Source organism: Apis florea, unplaced genomic scaffold, assembly GCF_048593485.1.
Source record: "Apis florea isolate Af1SG1 unplaced genomic scaffold, ASM4859348v1 contig_3696_pilon, whole genome shotgun sequence".
Lineage (NCBI taxonomy): Eukaryota > Metazoa > Arthropoda > Insecta > Hymenoptera > Apidae > Apis > Apis florea.
Window position 1 is genome coordinate 779278 of NW_028256809.1, and position 26720 is coordinate 805997.

At 22.1% G+C, this 26720-nt stretch overlaps 2 protein-coding genes and 1 long non-coding RNA gene across 3 annotated transcripts in view; all 3 read right to left on the minus strand.

Moving 5' to 3' along the window:
• sax (type I BMP receptor saxophone) overlaps positions 1-26720 on the minus strand; it is a 54960-nt gene that overhangs the window by 23568 nt on the left and 4672 nt on the right. The window lies entirely within an intron of this gene.
• LOC105736802 (uncharacterized) overlaps positions 1-26720 on the minus strand; it is a 42355-nt gene that overhangs the window by 10623 nt on the left and 5012 nt on the right. The window lies entirely within an intron of this gene.
• On the minus strand, positions 11614-12408 carry LOC147656524 (uncharacterized). The gene is made up of 2 exons (XR_015294261.1): positions 12068-12408; positions 11614-11974 (listed from the first exon to the last, which is right to left on the minus strand). It is a non-coding gene; the product is annotated as an uncharacterized LOC147656524 (long non-coding RNA).

Below are 26720 nucleotides of genomic sequence, written 5' to 3' on the forward strand. Positions count from 1 at the left end.
CCTTGATGGAAAAAATTTATAAGTAATTATTAAGTAAATACTTCTTTTTTTCTTCTATCTATTAATTTGATAATCGTAATCATAAAATTGTATAGCATACATATAATTTTTGTCTCTGTCATTGTTTCATTTAATCACTTCAAGAATATTATTCCTAAAATTACTTATAATAATTTTTTTATTTATTCATTCGTTCAATTCAAGACAATTCGTTCGTTCAAAGACAATTCGATAATGAATCGCAATGAATTTTTCAGAACGAAATGTTTCTAAAAATTGAAATAGTTTCTTGGAATACAGAAAACATTTTTTAAAATTGTTGTTAGGATAAATAATAGGATGAGCTTATGTTCTATAAATTCATTATTTTGAGTACATCCTTAAATAGTTTAGCTCCAATAAATTTCTTCGCTATTTTCTTTAAACAAACTTGCATAACCAACATGCGATCAATCGAAGCCTCATTAATGTTCAAGATTGTTTATTCATATTTTAAAAACTTTGTGAGTTTTCAGTGCCAAATCAAGCTATCCGTATTTGTTAACCATAAATTTCTCTGAAAATTTCATTTTTCTCTATCACATTGAAATTTTTTTTTTAAATTCATTCTATAACATTACGCAAATCTTATATAATTATATTTAATACATATTATATTTAATATATAACGAAAAATTGAATTTCGATTTTGGAATTCAAAAATGATTTCTATATAAAATCTTTTCTTATTAAAGATATTATTTTCAATTTATTTTCACTTAAAGATCAAGAAAAAAGAATATAATTTATTATAATTCCTAAAATCAATAAATTAATAAAAATAATAATATATATAAAATGTAATAAAAATAAATCAATAAAATAATAATAATAATTTTAATAATTTTTTCCAATACTTTGTTCTAAATATTCTATATTATTTTCTTATAAAACTTTTTCTCGCGCACTCCATTAATGCTATTCCAAAATGCATTCTAATTCTTTTTTCTTAATCTCTCTTTTCTATGCATTTTTTATTATTTAACTATATCAAAATTCGCTCTCAACTATCAATCTGAAATATTAATCTTTTCTCGTATTACTATCATTCTATCTAACAAATATTTTTATTCTATTAAAAGTTCTATTAAGCCTTTGGACATAATAACAATACATTTTATTAATGTATCTTTGATAAATCATCTGCCAATTATAATATTCGTTATCGCCGCAATCATGATTGTTACGATACATAGACGAGCTGAATAGTGATGCCGCAATTAGTTGATTCTGAACGCCAAGCGATTTTTACTAGTAGTTGTTCATACAATTGCAATTATTAAACTGCAACGATTAATTACCGTGCATCATAGTATTCAACTTCGTCGTAATCTCACCATTCAGATTCGATCTTTTTCACATCAAAATATTGAATAAAATTATATGAATATAAATCTAACTTTCTAAAATTGTCGAGATGATTGGATAGTAATCATAAATTTCATCTTCAAACACTAAATATATCAACGACTGTAAGACAATAAAGTCTTACTACATACTCATAATAATTATAATTTTATAGATAATAATTTAAAGTTGTAAGAATTGTATATATTAATGGTATATATTATAAAATATATAAGATTGATAAAATTTTAATCTTAATCAAAACTTCTTATTTTCGGCTAAAATTCACAGATGCAATGAGTGCTGCATAACAATTCACGTTACAAATTTCATATGATATATGTACATACATATATATTTATATCAATAATAATTATTTTGTTAATTTGATTTGTTCAGTGTTCGATTTGAAGTTTTTTGCATGTAATTATTTTCCAAAATATAATTCGTTTCAAAAAATGTTTCAAATAAGATTTACTTTTTTGAGAACATATTATATTTACAAATATTTTCTAAATGGATGGTTTTCAAAACAGATTTTAAAATAATTTTTCTTTTCTTATATTTTACTAGATTTGATATATTTAGCTGTAAACTAGTGTTTATTCTGATACGAATTCATTGACTTCGTATATATATATATATAATCTTACTTCAATCTTTCGAGAAAGTACAAAATCATTTATTACTATTTATCGTTTAAAGTTTATCTTTATTATGTACTCAAAAATTTTTCAATACATTAATTTATTCCTAAATATAAGTTTCACATTCTTAATTATTATTTTATTAATTTATAGGTAATTCTTAATCTCTAATACTATAATAATTTTCTGATCGATGAACTGCAAAAAAAGTATGAATGTGATTTGAAATGATATTATAAATGATATATACTCCACAATGATCGTTAAAAAATATTTTTTCATTGTTGGGTAAGAGGAAATAGCATTTTTTTCTCATAAAAATCTCTAGATTTAATATCTAATTTTTACAAATATACATTTTTTAAAAATAAAATATACAATACAAAGAATGTTGTATAAACATATTGTCTAATGGAATGATACAGAATTATTTTCTTCTAATACGAATTGTTATAATGTTATGTGATTTAAAAGTAAATCTGAAATTTTCAGTCAATAGATGTTAATTTTTTTAAATATATTGAATTTATTATCAATATATTATAATCAATCAATCAGTAGATTGGCATTTCTTTGTCCAGTTAAATCATTTTTATATGTTAAAAAAATAAAAAATGAATTTTATAATATTAATATAATATAAATTCTTTATGCATAAGGAACATATTTCATTTTTTATTAAATGAAAAGCTCATTTTGAAATTCAGAGTATAACTTATTATAGAAATATATAAAATCTTTCATATATTTCTTTATTTTTTATACATCAAATTTTAGAAAATTAATATATCTTCTAAATTAATTGCCAAATTAATTTTTTTTGTATAAATAGCTTAATATTTTTTTAGTAGAAAATAAAGAAGTGCATCAATCACTATATTAAAAATTATATAATTCCATTAAAAAAAAATCAATGACTTTAACATGATTTGTACAGAAAAGTTATAGAAAATCCATTTATAGAAAAATTAATTACATTAAGTCGTTATTCAATTTTTAAAAAATTTTTAAAAAAACTATTTAACTAATTTAATTAATAATTTAATAATTTAACTAATCTTCAACAAAAAGCAATTTCATGAGAATTCATTCAAGAATCTAAAGACAATATAAATAATTTAATAGATTAAATTGAGGCTTATATATATTTCAAAAACATGAATTACATTAAATGAAAATGTACGCATGACTATTAAAAAAATTATTAAACTATTAAAAAGTTTCACTCAAATATATTTCAATAATAAAAACGAATTTACATTTTTTTCATTTTGGATGTTTTTCATGAATATGAAAGATAAAAGCTGAAGTATTTATATTTATTTAATGATTAAATTTAATTCACTAATTCTTAAAATAGAAGCTAATACAAGTTATTTCTATTTTGGCCTTTATATCGTTTATATTAGGATAAACCTTTGTATAAATTTGTACTTTTTTACTTTTTTATAGATGTTTGTTTTATAATAATTATTAGATCTGTTATCTTCAAAACATTATCATCATAATTTCCATAATTTTAAAAAGTGTTTCACAAAAAAAATATTTTCAAATTTTGTTAATAAATACTGGCTGTATTCTGATGATCGAATCATCTATTTATTATAAAAGATTCAAGTAAAGACAAGTAAATTGTTTAAAAAAATCTATTCATTAAAAAAATACATTATCTTATACAAACATTCAATTAAGTCACATACACAAGTCATTTTTCATTCGCGTTCTATTCGCGAATATTGGTCCTTCAAGTCAGAATTCTTAAAAAATTTTTGATTCGAAATTTTGTCTTTGATAGCAATGAATTTCAGAAACATTCTATAACAGTTTAATGTATTCAGAAAGAAGTTTGGGGATTGTAGTTTGACTAGATTTTATTTTAAGTTATTTTGCAAAATAGATGATCATTGATTTTCGATTTCAAAAATGGACGAATACATCGAGTACTAATGTATATCGAATGCTTTTAAAACTTCAAAATTATAAATTTTTAGAGTTTTTGCTTTTTTCTCTGTTCAACAAATATTACGACATCAACATCAATCTTCTATATTTTGTCAATAAGGGACCCAATAAAATTGCTAATGTATATGATTCAATAATATTTTGTTTACTCTAAAATTCAATTGATAAATAATGAACGGGTATCTTTTTAAATTTCATTTTTTTCCAAGATACCACCAGTAGTATCAGCATTTTATAATTTTTCAATTCTCATTTTCGAAATAATAATCCTTTTATTTTAATTTCAGGAAATCTCACACATTTCAATATTTTTCAATATTTCACATTTAATAAGTTAAAAATTAATAAAATAAGCGTCTTATCAGATTGGTTTTTTGTTTTCTTTTTTCTTGTTAAATATAAATTCGATTTCTTTCAACTAGGCTATTTTCTAATTGTTTAAATTTTAAAACTTCATAAATCATTCGCAATATAGAGAAAATATTTATTTTCTTTCTTCTTATATCTATCTTTTTCTTCTTGCCATATACAATTCTTGGAATTTATTTCGATGCAATTATTGACAAAACATTGATTATATAAGTGCTTCTCCTTTATGATGTTAAATTTCAGTCATATTATTATAGAGGCTTTATCCATCGGATTAGTTATTCATATTTTTGAACATCAACCATTAATAAAGCTACGTAGTCCATGTTCAACAAAAATTTCTATCTGTAAAGATAACGTTGAAAATGTTTCGCCATTGTTATTCGCCATTCGAATTCATTGTTAGTAATTTTTTAATTATATAGTAATTAATTTTTTTCAATGTTTTCAAAAAATAAGTTTTCTCGCTCTTCTTGCTTCAATTCCAAAACTTGACGTATCTGTATTTATGATAAATTTACCATCTTCTAAAAAACACGCTAAAACGGAAGATAGCGTCAATTTTATATCTTGGAATGTCTTTTGACATTTATTGATTCAACTATATTGCATTTTATTTTCAATTAAGCAATGCAAATATTTTGTAAACAAATTAAAAATTCTTGACAAACTTTTTGTTATAAGTACAAAGTTTTAAGAAATTTTTAAATCGATGAATATTTTTTAGAATAATATTTCTAAATATTTTTAATTTTGAAATCTCTTCTTTCGTTGCGACAAGTATCTTATTTTTTTTTGCAAAGAAAATACATTTCTTCAAACTCATAAATAAATTTATTTGATGCAAAAAATATTTTCTTTAAATTTTTTTTTTTTCAAATATTTTTTCAAAGATTATTGTTTAAGTAGCAAGTAGATTTTCCAAATGAGATTTACCAATGTGATATCCATTAAACATTTAAATATAACATTATAGAATTTGAACATCATTTTAATACATTATTCTAAAATGCTGTAATCCAATTCTCACACAAAAACAATTTTTTTTAATCTTTTTCGTCCATTCAAATCTGCTACTTTGGAAATCAATAGTAAGAAGTCAGAAAGAATTAGATAAGATGTTAAAAATATCTTCTATTCTCGAATAAATAAAAGTAATAATTTGGTTTAACCGATAACTGTCTTTCTTTTTAACAAGTTCAAACTATTCGGAGAACTATTCGACTTTTCTATTAATTTTTTTTTCATCATTTCCTTCACGATTAAAAACTGTCGCGGCGCTTTCACGATGGTCCATTACATAGCATACAAGTGTGACTTGTAAAGTGGCCATTGCCTGGTATCTGTTAAATTAAAAACCTGGAAAGCATTAAGAAAACCATGCCCGCTCATAAATTACTGTTAGGCTAATAGAGGTATCCGAATTGTTGAAAATAAAGGCCAGACCTGACTGCTTTACAAGTACTGTGCCGCTCTGGTCTGGCTTTCCGAACCAGCAACATTTGGGCTCCGTGAGGAACTCATCGAAATCACGTTGGGCGACGAACGTGTTAATAAATCAGTGTTCTTCAGTTTTAATTTTATATTGAACGATATTGCATTTCCCAACTTTTCTTTTGCGAAAATTTCGTAACTCAATAAATAATTTTTCAAAATTTAACTTTCTGCCATTCTATCATACTTTTTGTGCACAGTGCTTTTTTTAAATATTCAGGAATTTTTCTTTTATTTTTATCTTTTCTTCGATTCTTTTTTCTTCTTTTTTTTTTTTTTGAAAATAATTTCTGATTTTTCCAGATGAAAAATCTAATCGATATTTGTTTCTCAAGGAAATTAATATTTAAAAAACAATTTTCATTCAGCAAAAAATATTCTTCATTCTTGAACTTTCTTATATTTAACAAAAAACTATGTCGATGAAATTTATCTTAGAAACATGATCTGTTTTCAAAAGATTTAAAGCTGGATCTGTATTCATAATTTAAGTTTTCTATTATCTCGATGATCAATAAATTCAAAGATGAACTCATTTTTAACATGATGGGAGTACTTCTTGTTTTTCTTCTTCTTCTTTTTATGGTATCCTTTTGAAAATGACTTTGTTCTCACAAATATTTGTTATTTTTTTCTTTAGTTTTTTTTTTTTTATATTACCGAAATAAAAATTGATTTGTATTTTTATATCCGTTTATTATTTTCAAAATCTTGAGACAGTCTCGACAAGTTCTCATCTCTAGTGATGGGAGTCTTTAAAAACAGAGACTCTATTGAGGTTTCTTAATTTCATCATTAGCTAACACTATAATAAATTAAAAAATTAATTTGAGCCGATTATTTTTAGGAACAATCAGCAAAAACCATTTGAACCCCTTAGTTAACAAATGAATTAAGTCCCTTTTCTTAATATTGTAGAAATTGAACTTCCATATAATATCGCATAAAAAATTAAATACACAATATAACTTTATTGTAATCAGATAAAGAATAATAATTATATCATTGTAACTTAAAATAAAATCCATATTTTTTTCAATAGTAAACAAATTCAATAGTAACATTTTCAATAGTAACATTCACTGAATTGTGATACCATTTTTTTATGAAAAAATGACTTATGCCTTATGGTTATTAATATAATTATAAGTTATTAAATTAATTATAAGTTACACAAATGTTATTTTGCACTACAAGTTTGCTGTATACTATGTATTAAAGAAAATTTGTTGCTGGATTCTTCACCAGTTTCTTCATTTATACTGGTCTTTAATGCTTGAAAAAATGCATGATGAATTAGAGGGATAAATTTCAACAAATCTAACATGTCTTTCTGATTGACCGCAGAAACGGAATGCACAGATGGATATAAATTTTCCTGCACTATATTTTTCAACTCCAATGGCTTGCCACACCAAGCACGCTGAATATGTAATATTTCAAATTCAACATCCACAAATCTTAATTTTATAAAAAATATCAAACTGTTTTTTACGTTCATAATGTAACCACTGAATGGTGAGCCAATTTACAGTTTGTAGTAATGTACTTTTCTTACGTTTTGTTATTAATTGTTTAGTTAAAAAAAATTCGTTTCATAAACCACAAACTTGTTAGAATATCGAACAATTTTCATACAGCGATACAATCTTCATGGATATAAATAGATATATGCTGCAAATTTAACACATCCAAAATTTGAATCATTTGGTAAAAAATGTTCTGATATTAAGAATGTTCTGATATTAAAAATTTCTGTTATAACCTTCACTATAATTAGTAATAAGATTTTACATTAATTTTAACAAAGCTATTTTTATATTACGATTACAGTACAAGAGTCACTATAAATAATTATCTTATCTTTATTACCAGCAACAGATTTAATATGTTTAACTAAACATGATGCGATCCTCTGAATGCTAATATTTCAAACATAAAAGTATCCTTTGTTTTCACGTAAATCGTGAATATCGATATTATAACAATACATATTTCTCTTATAATACGCATCAGAAATTGTTAATATTGGAAATGGTAATACTTTCTGTAAATCGATACTATATGTATAAATATTATTTGAACACTTTGCAATTTCTATATCCTCTTTTATAGAATTCTATTTTTCCTAAATAACTCATGTTTATCTTCAAGTTTTTTTAATATTTTCTTGATCATTACATTTAATTTAATTTTATATTCATCACATCTCTTGCATGTATCTTTCTGTGGTATTTTAAAATGAAAATTAAAACGTGTATTAAATATATGACGATGCATATGCTCTTTTATTGATAGTAATGTTTGATTCAAATCATTTTTCTTTATAAAAAATATACATTTTCCAAATATTGAGATTTTCATTTACTCATATTTGGATTATGTAATTCGCGTAAGATATATTAACAGGAAAGCTTTGAATACGAAATTTGATACGATGAATACGATAAACATTTTTAATAGTATCTTCGCTGAGTTTACGTGGATTTGGTGCATAACTCTATTATCATTTCCAGCAGATTTACCTTTTGCATATTTTTTCTGTTCATGCATCACTGAAAAATTTGCAATAAATACTTCTTACATACAAAAATAATAGAGTCATCAATATTGGATAAACAATATATATTACTGTTACTTTTCTACTTTCATCTTGTGGTTGTCTTTATAGCTACTTTTTATATATCCATAAAAATATGTATTTTATGCTTCAAAGAATCCTATTTTCCAAAAATTATAGAAGTAATTCTTTCGTGTTTCTTCATCAATTTTGTCTATACATTTTTTCTGGCATTCATATCTTTGTTTTCAAACTCTTTTGCAGGAACTATATTATTGTTTCGATTTACGTATTCTGTACTCGAATTACGAAGTCATTTTGCAACATTAATCCAATCACTATTTCTTATTTTTTTTTTTTTGACTTTTTGTAGGATTTGCATTAATATTATTCATTTCGAGTAGATGTAATATAAATATTATTGATACGAAAGCTAATAAGATACTAAACAGTTCTAGAAGTTAATGTAAAAAAAGAAATAAATGAATGATCCTCATCGATTTTATTGAATATGAAACAATATCGCATATACATATACCTTTTATTTCCTTTAATTTAATTTCTTTTTTATTTTCTTTAATTGAATATAATAGTAGAGTGAGTCCATTTCATATATTCATATATTTCATGGAATAATGAAGTAAATCCAAGAAATTGGACTTATGCTATTATTCAAAATATTTTTAATCACTTCATTTATGATGTAAAATTGATTCTTATTTTTTTATTAACACAAAATAAAGTACAAGTAAAACAAATATTTTAGTAGTACTTACTATTTTTGTAAAAACTTCATTTTTCATAATTCTGAACTTATGCCACTTGTCCACTAAAGAATTCATTCGTGTCAATGATCAATGCTGAGATTGATTCTCCTCTCCATTATAATTTTAGAACAAAACATAATTTAAATTTAAAAGATTTTTCACATTGAAACGAAAATCTACAGCTGAAATCAATTTTGAATAATTTGATTAATGGAAAGAGAAGTCAAATTTGTATTACCGTCTTCATGTTCATTTTTCTAATAAAATCAAAACTATATTCTTAGTCATTCATTCCGAACATTTGTACAATTATCTCAAATTGTTGTAATTTTTTCCAAGAAAAAAGTTTAAAACATAGAATGATATGTTATAGTTAATATTAGAGAGTGCTTGAATTCAGCCGAAATTTTACTATTTATATAAATATTTAATACATATTACGTATTTTTTACACTATTACAAAGAGAATCACCTATTCTATAATTCTAAGCTTACTATTAATTGAAAATAATGAATTATTAAATTTTGAAGTTGTTTTACGAGAATTTGATTAATTCTAATCAATATTCGACTTTGGATTTCAGTTTTTTCATAATAACGTTATTTTGTAGAATACGTTGCTGCTTCTTTTTTCTGCAATGATTCCAGAATTGACATTATTCCGGAAACTGAATAATGGAAAACTTCCGAAAAAGCTCATGATCCTTTTCTATTTCTAGAAAAAAAATCCTCCGGAATCCTATTTCTGATATTAGTGATATACAATAGACATACAATAGACATTCGATACTTTATTTGATTTATTTGTTTATAATTATTTACTTCAATATTTTATTTATTTATAATTATTTCCATTTTAATATTTTATTTATAAAGTGAAATAATCATTATTCAAGGAGAAATGGATATATCCAAAAAACGATTTCCGTTTAACCGATATCAATGAGAATCGATCTTGTCATTTTCCTGTGCTATTATGATTTTCTATATTATGGCTGTCAATGTTCTTAACAATATAACTATTCAAAATTCATATAATACATAAGCCATGTTGAATAAAACAATTTTTAGAACTATAGATCGAAAATTCAATTTCCAAAATAATTTTTTATGTTCATGAGATTTATTAAATCTGTTTAATTCAAGAAAAATTTCCTCGTATAAACATTTTTTTCTATTATTTTTTCAGATGCTAACGCCATATTAAATAAAAGATGTAGAATAATATTGCTTGAGGCAATGTTATTTTTAAGAAAAATATTTAGATGATATTTGAATTTGTATATTTTAAAAAATTAAAATATATATATAATTAAATTATATATAATTTAAAATACTTCAATCTATTGGAATGCAATGTGATCTCGAGGATATACTTCAGTCATGATAACTTCAACGATGATTAACATAGGAAAAATTTATGATACACATCGATCAATTCCTGAATATAAGTATTCACAATACTTTTGTGCTATACAATTTAAGAAATTTTTCTCGAACTTGTGATTTTCCTGGATTATGGAAAAAATTATGGAAATTATGGAAAAAATTTTTTCACGAATCCTGTTAAAAAATAGGAAAAAATTAGATACAATTAACACTTCATAATAAACAAAATGTTTTTAATCAGATATAATAAATAATTTCTTTATAAATACTGATCGTATTCTGACATGATTTACTATGATTTATTGTGAAGAAATCCAAGTTAAGCATAACGCAAATTGTTATATTTATTCATTGTTATACTATCTTTTGCAAACAACTGAATCTAAGGATCATTATTCGTATATACATTTATCTTTCATCTATTAATTCTATTGCAATCATTAATTGAATATTTGATGAGATTTGAAACAAGTGCAGAAGTTTCTAAGAGGATAGCTATTGACAGAGATTCCATTACCTGAAATTTGCACTGAAGAGAAAAATTGCCTTAAAGTTGCTATCCAATGTCAATTATTTTATTGCATAGAAGTTATTACATGAGGACATTAATTCATTGATCATCATGGATATTATATTATTCGAGTAATCATAGACTATATTGTTAAATTTGATAAATGAGTTGCAGCAATTGATAGATAACAAGATCTGGTCCTTGAAGTTACAGAAATGTCAGTAAAATATTTTTTTGACATTTTTTTGACATTCTTGAAAACAAAAAACGCGCGAACAACCGAGATATGGAAAAGACGCAGAAAAATCTTGAGCGATCTTCAGATTTTTAAATAACTTTCTTATCTAAAATCGCCCATTATAATGATAATGAAATTACATATTCAAAAAATGATCACGAGCTGCTGCACTGATACGGTTAAAAAATCAACATATCCATCGTATTCCTTGAACTATGTTGAATGAACTATTGTTACAATGCAAGAAATTTAAGATTCACGCAGTCGACAATAATAAAATAACTCGCGTAAAAAAGTTAAAAATTTATTTTAATTGTTTTTCAATTGAAATTAAGATATGGATTTATGTTTTCAATGTACATTAAATACCACATACTACAATTTTAGATTACATATTACAAAGATTTGTTCATACAACTGAGAAAATTGTGAAAAAGAAATTTATCTGAATTCTTCTATTATATTATGCATTGAGAACTGCGTATTTTCGATAGTTATCGTGTATATTATCTACAACATGAGCAAACATGAATACAGAGCATTGTTAGATGCTCAAGATTCTCAGATAAATATTATAAAAATCTTTTTTGCGAAGAAATTAATCCTTTCCTTATCAAGCAGAGATCTCAAATATTGCTGAGATTAGTGATCCTATAAAAGATAAAATCTATATTAATTTGCACTCTCGGTGTAGAATTTTTGTAGAACTCTTTCGTCTATTAATGCCTTTAAAATATTACAAACATTTCTCTTCATATTATATTATATAACGAATCCACAATTCCTTGTAATTTGATAATTAATAATCATCTTTGGGATATCATGGAATAACAGAAGTTGAGGAGAAATCTATCTCTTTTCTTTAACTTAGATAGGACAGATGAAAGCTGATTTGAATTTGCAACTCAATCATTCAAATGATGCAGTTCTGGGAACTAGAAAACGTGTCACTCTTAGATAAAATAGTCATCCATGTGAAAATTATCTCACAAATAGTCAAGGAGAATCCAAATAATCGCTATTTCTTTCTTTCTTTTATAGATGGCACCCATGATGATCTGTGCCTGGATGAAAATTAATTTTGTCTGAAACAAAATTTTCTAAATTGCCTGTATTAGGCAAGAATACAACTCTTCGTATGAGAGTTTGATAAGAGAAACCCAATTTTTATCAATTTTTATCACATTAAGCTAACGAACACCACCAAACAACAAACATATAACATGTCGGGCCGATAGTTCATCCAATTTTGAATTGTATATCTGTATCGGCAACTTCTCCAACGCATTCTGTGAAGAGAAAACCTACAAGAACATACGATATATGAACTAAATATAATTACGTACAGTTGATAGATACATCATATGATTCTCTTTTTAGTCAAGCGTATTACATCAGATTTACAATAGATAATAAATGATTGCATCTGATCACGAGTTAATCAATATTACTTTTATGTCGACGATTTATTAACAGATACAGATATCGCATAAGTTATTATAATTAGAGAGAAAATAGATCGTTCAATTTAAAATTATGAAAGTGAGTATCAAACACGCGAAATAAATGTTCCAATCCGTTGTTGTCCGCACGAATTTAAATTCTTTAGCAATTCTTTGGAATTTTCTAGAATGAATCTGTAATTCAAAATATCTACAATGAATTTAAGAAATATCAATTGAATTTTGAAGCCTATGCAACACATTCAGTGAATAGCGAAAATATAATGAAATTTGCATAAATTTTGCGATGTTTTTAATGATTTAAAAAGACGATTATAACAGTCCGCTTATTATCTGATAAATTGCAAATCGTTCTCTTCAAGACGATAGCAGAATTGGTTAACAAGAATGTATTGATTGCTACAATAAATGATCTATTATTGGTTCTATCTTGTAGTCTACCTTTTAGACTATCCAAGAAACGAGTTATGATTAATATGATGATAAAAGAAGAATTCGTAGCTTTCAATAAACATTTGAATTATACATGATTAATATCAATAATCGCTTTTATCGATCAGTTCGCACTTAACAAAATTCACAAATTTTTACAATTGATTCATTCAGACAAAGAGACTTCACATTCTCAGTGTATTCGATCATGAAAAACGCTATCTTATAATGATTATAGTTTTATACATTTGCGGAAAGAGAAATTATCGATTAATATTATAGTTAAGCATGCAATAGTGTCTAAACCTCTGAATGGATAGAATGGATAGGTTCAGTCGAGCAAATATGCCGTACAAACAGTATATATCTTATTCTTTTAAAGAAAAAGTTTATTCTGTGTCGCGTGAACGACATGAACAGCAAGTTATGAAACGATATTATAATCTATCCTTTATGATTGCTAAAAGCATTATATGAAACATATGCCACTAAATAGAATCCAAGAATATGATCTAATTAATGAATCAGTTGCTTATAGAGACATCCTGTTTTAATTCAGGCATGGATTATGCTGAATCATTCTTCATTAAAGAGCGATCGTATAGTAATGTGATGACAAAGATTTAGTTGTATGTGTATATTTAGCTATAAAAGCAAATCTCACAACAAAATTCTTTTTGAACGATTTATGAGTAAGGAAATCTAATCGATGAAACAAATTTCATGGATATTCAGAATGAATTGACTAGAATCTATTACGAATTCTTTGAGAAAAATTACAATTTTTGATTTTGCGATCGCGAAGATATCGAAATCGATATGGAAATTCATTCTATTACATGCTCATTTGGATAGATTGTAGAAAAATGCTGTTGGAAATCCTTGTGATGCCACTTGGCATCAAGGAAAAATTCTCATATTCGATATTATTTTTAAAAAATGGAACAAAAATAAGCAGAAAGATATAAATGTAATAAAAAAATTATTATTAATTTACATTTACAATCAGTGTGAAAATTTAGCAGAAATTTCATAGATTGTAAACAAATTTATTATATAAAATATAATTGAGATATAGATATACATAGATATGGATTATAAAAAAGAATGCAAAATAATCAAGTAGATGTCTACAAAACAAAATGTAAAAATAAGTGCAATGAAACACTAGTTAAATAATTTAAATATTGATATATTTATCAATTCATTAGTTTTATCCGAAATGAAGAATATCATTATCAAGTGGCTCAATCTTGTAAGTGAATTAAATAAAAAAAAAAACTGCAATTAGTAAATAATATTAATATTGGAATAAGATGATCTTCATGAATGAGAATAAATTTAATATTTTACATTTGATGGATATGCATTATTTAGAGGAGAGAAAAAAAAATGAAGAACTGAAACCAAAAAATCTGCAGTCTGAATGAAAACTTAATGAAAGTTCCATAATAAAGTTTGGAACTATATGAGCATCGCTAGTATTGAAAAATTACAATTTATGGATGGAATAATAAATCGCATAAATTATATTGATATTTTAAAATGCAATTTTTTTTCAATGCAAAGAAAAAAAAGGAATATTAAAAATAAAACGTTTTCATTCGAATCGCATTTTATTTATTTTAGTATATTTTATTTTATATTATTTCAAATCGAATATCAAATATAAATCAAAATTCTTCTAATATTCCTAACTAATATATTACCTCTAGCAGGTTAATACAAAGCGAAAGTACAATATTATTAATAATATTATTAAAAAATTTTTGGACAGCCATAAAATTTGTTATCGTGTAGTATGTAGCACAACATATTTCAATGTATACTTATTCAATGAAAGAGCTAATTGACAGATTAACTTTAAAATATAACGCAATTTAAAACAAAACGATCATATTGCAGATAGAAAATATCCTTTGAAATTATAGCTTATAGAATATCCTATGCATTCATGCATAATCAATAACGCTATTGTATTATCAGTTATTCTACATTCAATTTTTGATTAAATCCATATATATATATTTTAAGTAAGTAATATTACTATAAAGCGAATTCAAACGAATCTTTAAATGACATCCCAACTCCATAAATCCATTACGCAAAAGACTTATATACGACAATTAAGAAACCGCATAGTCTTTTCTGTTGGAATAGCAATAAAAATTTTATAATTTCAGACGCCGCGACTGCCACACAATTTTTTTGGATTTGATTGGAAATTTCGTGATGAAGCGTGGAAATTTCCATCATCAATACTAAATCATGCCGAGATACGCAGAATCGTCCCGTGTACACAAAACATATATATAAGATATTAATATATAGAAGAAAGGAACAATTATCGCTTGCAACCTCTCTATTTAAATAATAGAGATGACGTCGATGTTCGATACATATATAAATTCACGAATCACGTTTTTATTTGAAATAATCAAATATGAGTGATTTGACAGATTATAATTTAACAATTAACAAAAATTAACAATTTGAAGACAAGCTCTTTGGGAATTTCTTCGAGAAAATTTTGAAATCAGAGCGAATAATGATTTCAAGCTAACTTCGTTGAAAGGCAAATTCATCAATTAAATGAAAAATTAAAAAAATACAAAAGAATCTGTCGAAAGAAAAATTGATAGAAAAAAAAAGCAGGAAAGCTATTATCAATAACAATAATGTAATATAAAATAATGAAAGTACCAGAGAACAATTGAGAAATCTATTATCATCAAATGAAATACACAATGAACATAAAATAAAATAAAAGTGACAGATGTAACCTATTATTGACTTAAAGAAAAAATTACTGTCTTAAACAATATCACCACATTCAAAGAGGCAACTTATTCTAGTTCGATGGCATAGAGATTTAGATAGCAACTTCTGAACAAGAAATTTGAAAATCACTTGTTTGATCAAAAATATTAATTAATTGACACATTTTCTAGACTTGATATAGATTTCTCTAGATTTTTATTTATATAAAATTAAAGGAACAAGTATATGAAAGAGAATATGAACAATCAAAGATAATATGCAAAAACTTATAAAAAGATCTTGCTCTGTGATAAATTCAAATAGTTTCAAAAATAAAATTTATTATACAACATTATCGCAACATTTTAGGTTATCGGTTAAATACTTGTGGTAACAATGAGTACATAAATATTTATTTACATTATTATATTATAAATAATACTCAGAATAACTTCAAATAATATTAAATATTTTTTATTGCAGTTGAACGATTTTTATTATATTAATTAATGTAACAATTAATGTATTCGCCTTGAATCGTTTAATCAGAGTGTAAATGAAAAATTATATCATTTTATTTAGAAAAATAAATAATTGATCTTTATATTTTTTACTTTTTTCTATAAAAAAATTAGTGAACTCAGATTATTTACTTCTAGAAACTAATTTGAGAATTTTTTTTTTTATTATTAAAAATAAACAAATTATTCGGATGAACTATTTTAAATATCTGTAAATGTTAGATATGTACACACATTAGAATATAAAGTTCAAACTCATGGTCTTATTCCATAGAGATTTTAAAATGAAATTTCCACACTATCAAATAGCATAAAATACGATTCTAATTCTAGCAACTCAAAAATTAAAAGTTTGTTTTCAAAGATCGAAGATGATTTTGCAGTTAGAAACAAAATAAACAAATATTTATCGAAATAATAACAAACATTTTCACTTATCAAATCTCAAATAACTTGTTAAAAGAACAGTATATTTTATTTTATTTGATTTTGTTTACTTTTTTATCAAACTTATTTTAAACAAATATGTAAAATTTAAATATATAAATACATTTAAAAATATAAGTATTAAGATAAAGATGTTTTGAATTCTTATAAATTATTAAATTTTAATTTTAATTTAAATTAATTTAAAATTTATAATTCCAAATGAAATATATGAAATACGAAAAAAAATTTTGTATAGAATTTAAATAATTTCGAGACGTACATTTGATGATGACAAAAAATATTTTAAAAATCATTTTATTCTTCCCAGATCATCATATTTCTTTTTTTTTTTTTTGTAAATTATTCATTTTTTATAATACCAAATTCAGCTAATATTAAGATAGATAATGATAATAATGATAATAATCTTGAAAGTGAATGAATTTCATTTTGAAGAATATAAAATAATAAAAGAGAAATAATATCATGTTATTTTAATACTAATAGGCGTTTAAAAACTTGGCTATGTCAAGATATGTTTGTACAATAATTGAACAATTAAATAATATATTTAATTACATTTTTATATTAAGAATAATATTTAATCATTATGTTATAAATAAATAAATAGTATTAATCTCATAAAAAAAAAGTATAATGATAGATATATAACATGAAAAATTAGAGATTATTGTATTAGAAATAGAGTTATATAAAATATACAAAAAAATATTCAGAAATTAAATCAAATTGAAAAATGTATCGAAATAAATCACACAGATAATAAAAAACAAAAAATTTATCCATATCATGTTTCTTTACCAACAATTTTATATTCATGATTTTCAAAACCGAATTCATTTTTGTGAATGGATTTCATTAATTTTTGCTAATTTATTAATCATATGTCACGTGTTACAATCAGATATAACATGCAATAGAATTCTCTCTAGCTCAAAACTATAATATTAAAATCTGTTAGTATGTTGAAAGACAAAATTAATCTATATTTATTAAGAAAATTCACAATAAATAGTGAAAATTATAAAAAAATTCCTTATTAAAAAATTACAAAATTGGATATCTTAATTATTAATAAATACCAATATGATATCAGCGTAATGGCAATATGGCTCAATATGTATAATGTCAAAAATAATATAATGTAAAAAAAAATCTTTTATCTTAAATAATATATTTTTCAACATGAATAGATTATGATATATTATATGCATTATTTTTAATTTTTTCATCTTTATCACTAATAGATTACTTGTAGAGAATTTTGAAATCAACTGATGAAAATCAACTATATAATGAAATTTATTATTATTTAATGCTTGAATAATGATAAGAAAGAATAAACACAAAGAAAAAGAACAACGGAAAAAACATTGCATCATGAATGCATTTTACGGAATATATTACAATTATATATTATAATTAAAAATGGATGATGGCCATTGAATCGTTGCACATATTATGTGCAAATATATCTTAATATAGCATTTTATAAATATTTATTAAAATAATGTGAAATTATTTCTTCTATTCTTTTTCTATTTTAATTTTATTTTTTAAAATAAAACTCATTTGACAACTTTCAAGATCATGGTATATTAGATATATTAGGTCAATATAAAATTATTGGATAAAATTATTTTATTATATTATTAAATTTAATATAATATTATGATATTATATTATATTATAATTAATAAAAAATTGAAAAAAATATTATTATAAAAAATTATTATATATTATAAAATTACATATTATTACATAATATAAAATTATATTTGATATAATTGAAAGTTAATCGAAGTTTAATATTTTTAATATATTTCCAAGAGAATGATTTCTTTGAAATTTTTTATTCTTGTGATGAATACAATACGATGCAATAAAAAAAAAAGATGACTTCAAAATTAAAATTATTTTTGGACAAACATTTATTTACAAATTTTCATCCAAATATGTAAAATTATGCTATAATGCTCTTTAATTTCTATGTATCTCAATCGAATTTTCAATCTATAATTGCTTATATCGAACATCATGATAGCATTAAAAAGAATTGATTTTATGTATTGTACAATATGAGATACTTCAGCACATAATAAATCGTTTCAAATGATTTCTTATTATTTCAATATATCGTATTAAAAAAAATAGATTTTTTTCATTCTTACCAAAAAATTCCAATTATTTCCAATTTAAATCATTGCAATGACAATATATAAAATAAGGAAAAAAAGATTTCGAATAGTGATGTCAATGAATTACAATTATTTCCGGACATTCGAAATAAAAAAAAATTTTGTTATAATATCTATTCAAAATTATTAATGATCATTTGACAAAAAATAAATTTTTTATAATCAAAATCATGATCATTTACAGCCTCCATAAACAATATGAGTTCTAAATAAAATTCACCAATATTAAAAGAAATTTAATAAAAAACCTAGTATTGATTGAAAGTGGATTGTAAAAAAATTTTTTAACTGTTATTTAAAAATATAGGAAAAGAAAAGCATATAGAATGATCAAATCATTATGAAATCATTTGAAATTGTGATTTATTTGAAATTTAATTAAAAATGGAATTCAAAATATGTATATTTTAAATAATAATTTCTTTATTATAAAACGTATTTTTATATTTTTAATAATATATTAAAACGATTATAAAATGTATATAATTTATAAACATTTATAAATATTTGATCCTATCGTACAATAACAAATTTATCCAAAATTATGGAAAAAATTAATATTTTAAAATTTAAAATAAATCGTTGTAATATAATAAATATAAAAAGATGATTAAGAAAATAATAATTTTTTTAAGATTAAATTTTAAATATTAATTGTATAATTGAATTTTTAATATCCTGATTAAAATATAATAAATATAAAAATGTAAAATAGATTCTATTTTATATTTATTAATTTCTTACTTTCTTTATTAATTTTCAATTTAAATCATTATCTATCATGTAAATAATAATTCTTAAAATAATTCTTAACTCAATAGATTGTTACGATATATGATCATAATCATAATAAAATAATTATTTTAATAAAATTTTAATAAAATATCTCTTTTAAATTCAAGTATTTAAATTAACATATAATTTGGAATAAATAAATAAATAAATATATATATATATATATATATATATATATATATATATATATATATATATATATATCTATTTATGAAATGATTAATTGAAGTCAATTCACAATAAATAAATAAAAACAATTGTTATTAAATTGCTTTTGTTAAGGAAAAACATATGTACCGCTTTCTTTTTCTATCCATATCTTCGATTATTCTTATTTTCTTATTACATTTATATTTAACCCATTCAAAGATTTTTAATGATTTAATTAAAATGTTGACTAAAAAAAAATTTTATTGAAATATATTTAATATTTTTTACTTATTTTTTAATTTTAATATTTTTTATATTTTCTATTTTTTTTTTTAATTTATCAAAATAATGATGAGCATCAATATCTTTTTTTATAGAACATAGAATTCTCAATAAATTCTGATAATACCAATGTTATCAATGAAAAAAAAATAATCCAAATTTGAAACATTTAAATTTCTTCATAAAGTTTTTCAAATAGATCACTTTTTTAGATGCCTCTGTTAATGTCATATATTCCATTTCTTTTGATAATAATATAACCATGTATTGTTTTTTGGAAATCCATTGTTTCTTTTGTAAATAAAAATATATATATTTACTAAAATTATCTGGATTTAATGATTCAGAATCCGGCATCCTAATTTTTAATATCGGAATAAATTTTTAAATATCGGAATATTCCCAGTTTTTATTCATTATAATTTGTTAAAAATTATATTAATTATTATTCACTATATATATCCAATATCAGTAGTAGTAGCTAAATATAAGATTATTAATTATCTCAATGATAAGCGACTACAATTTTTATTTGTAACCTTTATCTATTCTATGCAGTGCCATATCTTACTATGTCTTATTATATCTCAATTTATTAGATAAAATTATTGAACATTTTTATTGTTGATGCTGGTTTCAGGATGGACAGGATTAAATCCTTTGATGAATATATATTTCGTCCTTGTTCTTATTGAAATTTAATTTCCAAACAGAACTTCATATTCTTGATTTAAAAATAATTTTTTAATTTTATACTTTCTTCTTCGTTACACGATGTAATTAAAATTTCATTGAATAAATAACAATAAATATTTTTTTTGTCCGATTTAAGGATCAATGCGAAATTATTCCAAAAACTTGTAAAACTCGTTGAATCAATTTTATTTTATGTATTAATTTTACTTGATATATTATCATAAAATTTACTTGATATATTATCAAAATTTAGCCACTGAAATATTTTCAAGTAAATTAATTTTTCCAATGTATCATATTTATAATGATATCTATAATGATAAGTTAATAGAATTTCATTTTTAGTTGAATTGTCAATAACCGATCATAATTTATGTATGCTAAAAGAGCAAAAATCTGTTAAAAATCGATTTTATATTGTTATGAAAAACAATTTTAGTATATTTCTGTACAAATTATTTATTTGTTATATATTTATTTTATATGTTTATTTTTCAGGATGAAATTAATAATTTCAATTAATTATTAATTATTCTAATCCCTCTAATTGTATTGTCGAGCAGTTTATAATATTCCAATTATTCTTTTTATTAATTAAATACATTTCTGTTGTCATTACCGTAATCAATCTTCTGAGGCCTTATTTTGGCTGTGTATAGTATCGAATAACATTGGTATCTGATCGATCTTTCGTTACTATTTAATTAATTATCAATCGAATTATGATGCTGTATTGTGATAAACCATTTTCTTTTTTTTGTGTTCAAACTTCATCGTTGAAACATCAATTAATATAATGTTAAAAATGAAATTTTATTTTTCTTTTTTTTCGCTTTTCTTAACTTTTTTAATATGATTCTGATAATAATAAATAATAATAATAATAATAATAAATCATTGTGCGATTCAATAATATATTGAAAATTATCATAATTTGCAAAAAAATGATAAAGAAAAATTAAAATTATTAATAAATCATAATTTATTTTTATATTACTTTTAATCTATTGATTGCGATGACAAGTTTATTAATATGTTTACGTATGTCGATTTCTCTTTTCATTTAATAAAGTTGCCTTTTTCGTTGGTTTTTTAGTTCATTTTTTCAAGAATTATTCATAATTCAAAAGATATTTCAATTGCTTCAATTATTTCAATTCATCATTTTAAACAATGAGGTTTTGATATTGGCATATGATATAATCGTTTATTTATTGTTTACTCATTTATTGCATTGAAACTCTTTGAAAATATTTTAGACGAATGTATCATAGAAATAAACGCCATCTAAATGACTAAATACTGAAATTTAAAAGAAATATTTTAGTAATTAACATATAATTTAATATATACTTTTACAAGACAGATCATTCAAACTGAAACTTGATTCGCATAAATAAATAAAATTTGCTATTATTTGTTAAGAAGAAAATATATATATCATATATTTTTGCTATTCTATATAAATACAATTATACTAAATATAAAATATTAAATATTAATATGAGAATCATTGTTCATAAACTTCATTCTATCTCAAATTCTATCATATTAAACTTCAAATAAAGTTAATAAGTATAATAAGTATAATAATAAGTTCAATTTCGAAGTGTTCATAATAATTTTATCATTCATTGTATATTGGTAAATATGAATAGGTAACATATTAGCTTTCAACAAGTATTAAAAAATTAAAAAAATTATTGAAATATTAAAAAATATGGATCTATGAATTAGATTTATCATGGAATATAGTTTCATTAAGAAAATAGTATATTGACAACATACTTGAATATTTATTTAGTTTCAAATAATAGCTTGAACGATTCAAGTAAATCATACTCAATAAAATCATTATTTTTTGTGTATATCAATATTATTGAATAATTCATTATATCGAATATAATAAATATTTCGAATATTTTATAGTAAATTTTTGGAATGGATGTAATAATTATTAATGATAAAGAATTTTTAGAACACATATTATGTTGAAATTAGTATAGTATATTCTAGAAAATAAGTATATTCTAGAAAATAATTAAAAATAAAACTTAAAGTAGTAATATTACGTATTATGAAAACATTAATTAAAAAATATTAATTTAAAAATATTAGATTATTAATAATAATCAAACAAACAAAAAAAAGATTATTAGCAATAAAAATAAATAAATCAATTGTTTAATATATTCAATATAATTAATTAATTTTTTAATATATTTTATGATATTATACCTTATAATGATATATTTAATGTAGTAAGATAATTTAGAAATTTGATCTTTTTGAAACATTTTTAAATCGAAAAGAAAACTTAATCAGTTCGACAAAAAAAATGAAAAGATATAACAAGACCAAAATAGATATAATAAAAAATTAATTAGAAGAATTGAATAAATATAATATAAAAAAAAATTTACTAAGTAATATAAGATTAACTAATTAATATAAAAAGAATTCAATATAACAAGGATATAAGTTTAGACTTCTTAAATATGTAGAGAAACATAAAAGAAGAAGAAAAAATAGAAAAAAATTTTTTAAATTAATGATATATTTATAAATTAATAAAAATTAATAAATAAAATGAAATATTATATTAAAATTTATTCACTTTACCTATATTTACAATTTTAATTTAATTAGAATTAATTAATTAATTTAATTATTATGTCTATTAATTATTTTTTATAATGGTTTATTATTAAATTTTTTAATTATTGTTAATAACGTTTCAATGCGAGCGATTTTTAATAAATATTTCTTAAATTTTAATGAATTGAATACGAATCTGTATTAAACTAGAAAATAAATACAGAACAAATACAGATAATTTGGATGATTTTTAAAAAAATCAATTTAAAAAAAATTCAAATTCTGAAGAAAAAAAAGACTTCTTCGATATATTAGATTGTATTACATGAAATTACTAATTTTAGAATAAATAACAATCAATTGTAACTTGTTACTCTATTAACTAATAGGTTAAACTCTATTTAACCTATATTTTGTTTAGCATATTTTGACATTTTCCTTTTATATTTTCTTTGTGTAATAAATTTTTTTTTGTATCAATTCAATTATTTTTTAAAAAGTGAATAATATAGTATTATTTGACATTGTCCTTTTATATTTTCTTTGTGTAATAAATTTTTTTTGGATCAATTCAATTATTTTTTAAAAAGTGAATAATATAGTATTATCGAATGAATTCAGAATATTATTTTGTATGAATTTAAGCTGATCCTCAGTAGAGCTGAAGCATATCGAAATATTAGGTTAGCTTTTGGAGAAAATTCTAAGAGAATTCTAAGAGAAAATTAATAAGGAGATCGGCGATGATGATTTTAAAAATTCAAATCTGGAAATGAGAATCTTGAAAATGAACTCTGAAGTAGACCAAAAATTCATAAATAAAAATAAATTGAAAGCCAAAGTAGAAGCTAATCTACAAACAAACATTCACAAAGTTAGACGTATCTCCCAATGACAGTTTTGCAGAATGAACAAAAAAAATTGGAAAAATAGATACTGCATCAACTGATAGAGAATCAAAAATTATGATGTTTGGAAGTGTGCTTATCACATAAAACTCGAAACCATAGAAATCCATTTTATTTTATAATAGAATTATAATCTGTGAGAAATGGATTCGATAATCTTACATGATCTGAACAATGGTTGGATGTTGATGGAAATCCTAAACAAATATCGAAACCATCACTATGTTATGATATATGATAAAAGTTATAACTATATAATGATTTGTAAAGAATAATTCATTATTATTCATTATAATTCATTATATTAATAATTCATATTCTTTTCTGAAACAAGGACATATATCATAACAATAGCATTCACCTGTTAAGAAATTGATTAATATGCATCAGAAATTGATTAAAAAACAACTTACATTACTTAATAAACATGGATCTATTCCTTTGTATAACAACAGTCGACCGCATACATTATAAATCATTCTATAAATTAGCTGAATTAAAATATAAAATCTTGAAATCCATTCACCATATTCACCAATTGATTATCACTTGTTTCACCATTTACATTGTTATTTTTAAAAAATAAAATACTCGATACCCGAAAAGTTATAATCACAACATTCGAAGAATTTCTTTATATTAAAAGCATGAAATTTTATAAAAATGGAATATATCAATTAAAATCTCGTCAGGAAAAGATTATTAAAAGATTAAAGCCAATGATTCATATTTTGATTAAATAAAGATTATAGTTTCGAAAATATATTACTTTTCTTTCGAATAACAAAAACGGCAATTTCATGTGTATGATCTAATGATTAATGATTTATCTCACTATGGAAATCAACAAATTATGGATTATTATTTTACATAGATGCATTACCAAAAATATAGAAATAATTTTATCTCTCATTGATTATAAAATCAATGTGTAAATAAAATTAAGAAAAATTAAAGATAATAGATAAATCATCTTTAATACTTTCAGAAGTTGTATTTGTTATATCTTCAAATTCTAAAAAAAAACATGTCCGATGAAACTGAATAAAAATTTTCGATGGCTATTTATTTTGATTAATTAAATGAATTTAAATGATTTTAAATTAAAAAATAAAATAAATAAATAAAACAGAACTGATGTCTAAACTTTTGTCCAAATTGCAACAATGGAATCTCACATCAAAAACAATTATTTTTCACTTTTGAAAAATATATGAAAAATATTGAAAAGATTAATAAAATAAATAAAAATGGATAGTTAAATCTTAGTATCCACATCCCAATAAATGTATCACTACGTTTTATATCCATTTATTTACGATTTCATGATTAAAATTATTGATCGGTCCAATATCTGGCACAAAATATGATCGACGCACAAAGAAAGTTAAAATTCTGTAATTACAATATAACTAATAATATAATTAATTCCAAGAATAAATATAAATATTAAAATCCAATTGTTATTTTTAATTATTTTATACAATTCATCATATTTATATATAAAAATATAGTATATTATTATAGTATATTAAAATTCTATTTGTCAAGTTATGAGCATCAGCTTAAAGAATAAAGATTGTTCATAGATTCTTCAAAAATTTAAGAACAGTATTTTTACATTGGAAATTTATATTATTGAATACCAATTATATATAGTAAGAGATTTAAAAAATATATAATATTTTTAAAATAATTTTATAAAAATATCTTATATTAATTTTATATAAAATTAATTGTAAAAAGTAGAATTGGCATATATGTAGAGATTTAAAAGTTATAGGCATATTAGATCTTCAAAGCAAATACACAAAATATTGTTGCCTTTTATACGAAGTAGTTCGATTATTTGTAATATCAAAAAAAAAGATCAGCACAAAAAACTTTTATTTTACTAAATTTAATATTAATTTAGTTGTCAAAAATATTTATCGTTATTCCATATTAATTAAATTAAATTGGAAAAATTTATCAAATTATAAAAAATTTTTTTATGAGTATGGATAAAAATATCGAATATTCAAATATTTAAATTTAAAATCTGAGATATCTATTTCATTAGAGACAAAAAAGGAATATTTTTATAAAACTTTATAAAAATAAATTCACATAATAATGCAAGATAAAGAATTTGATAAAAAAAA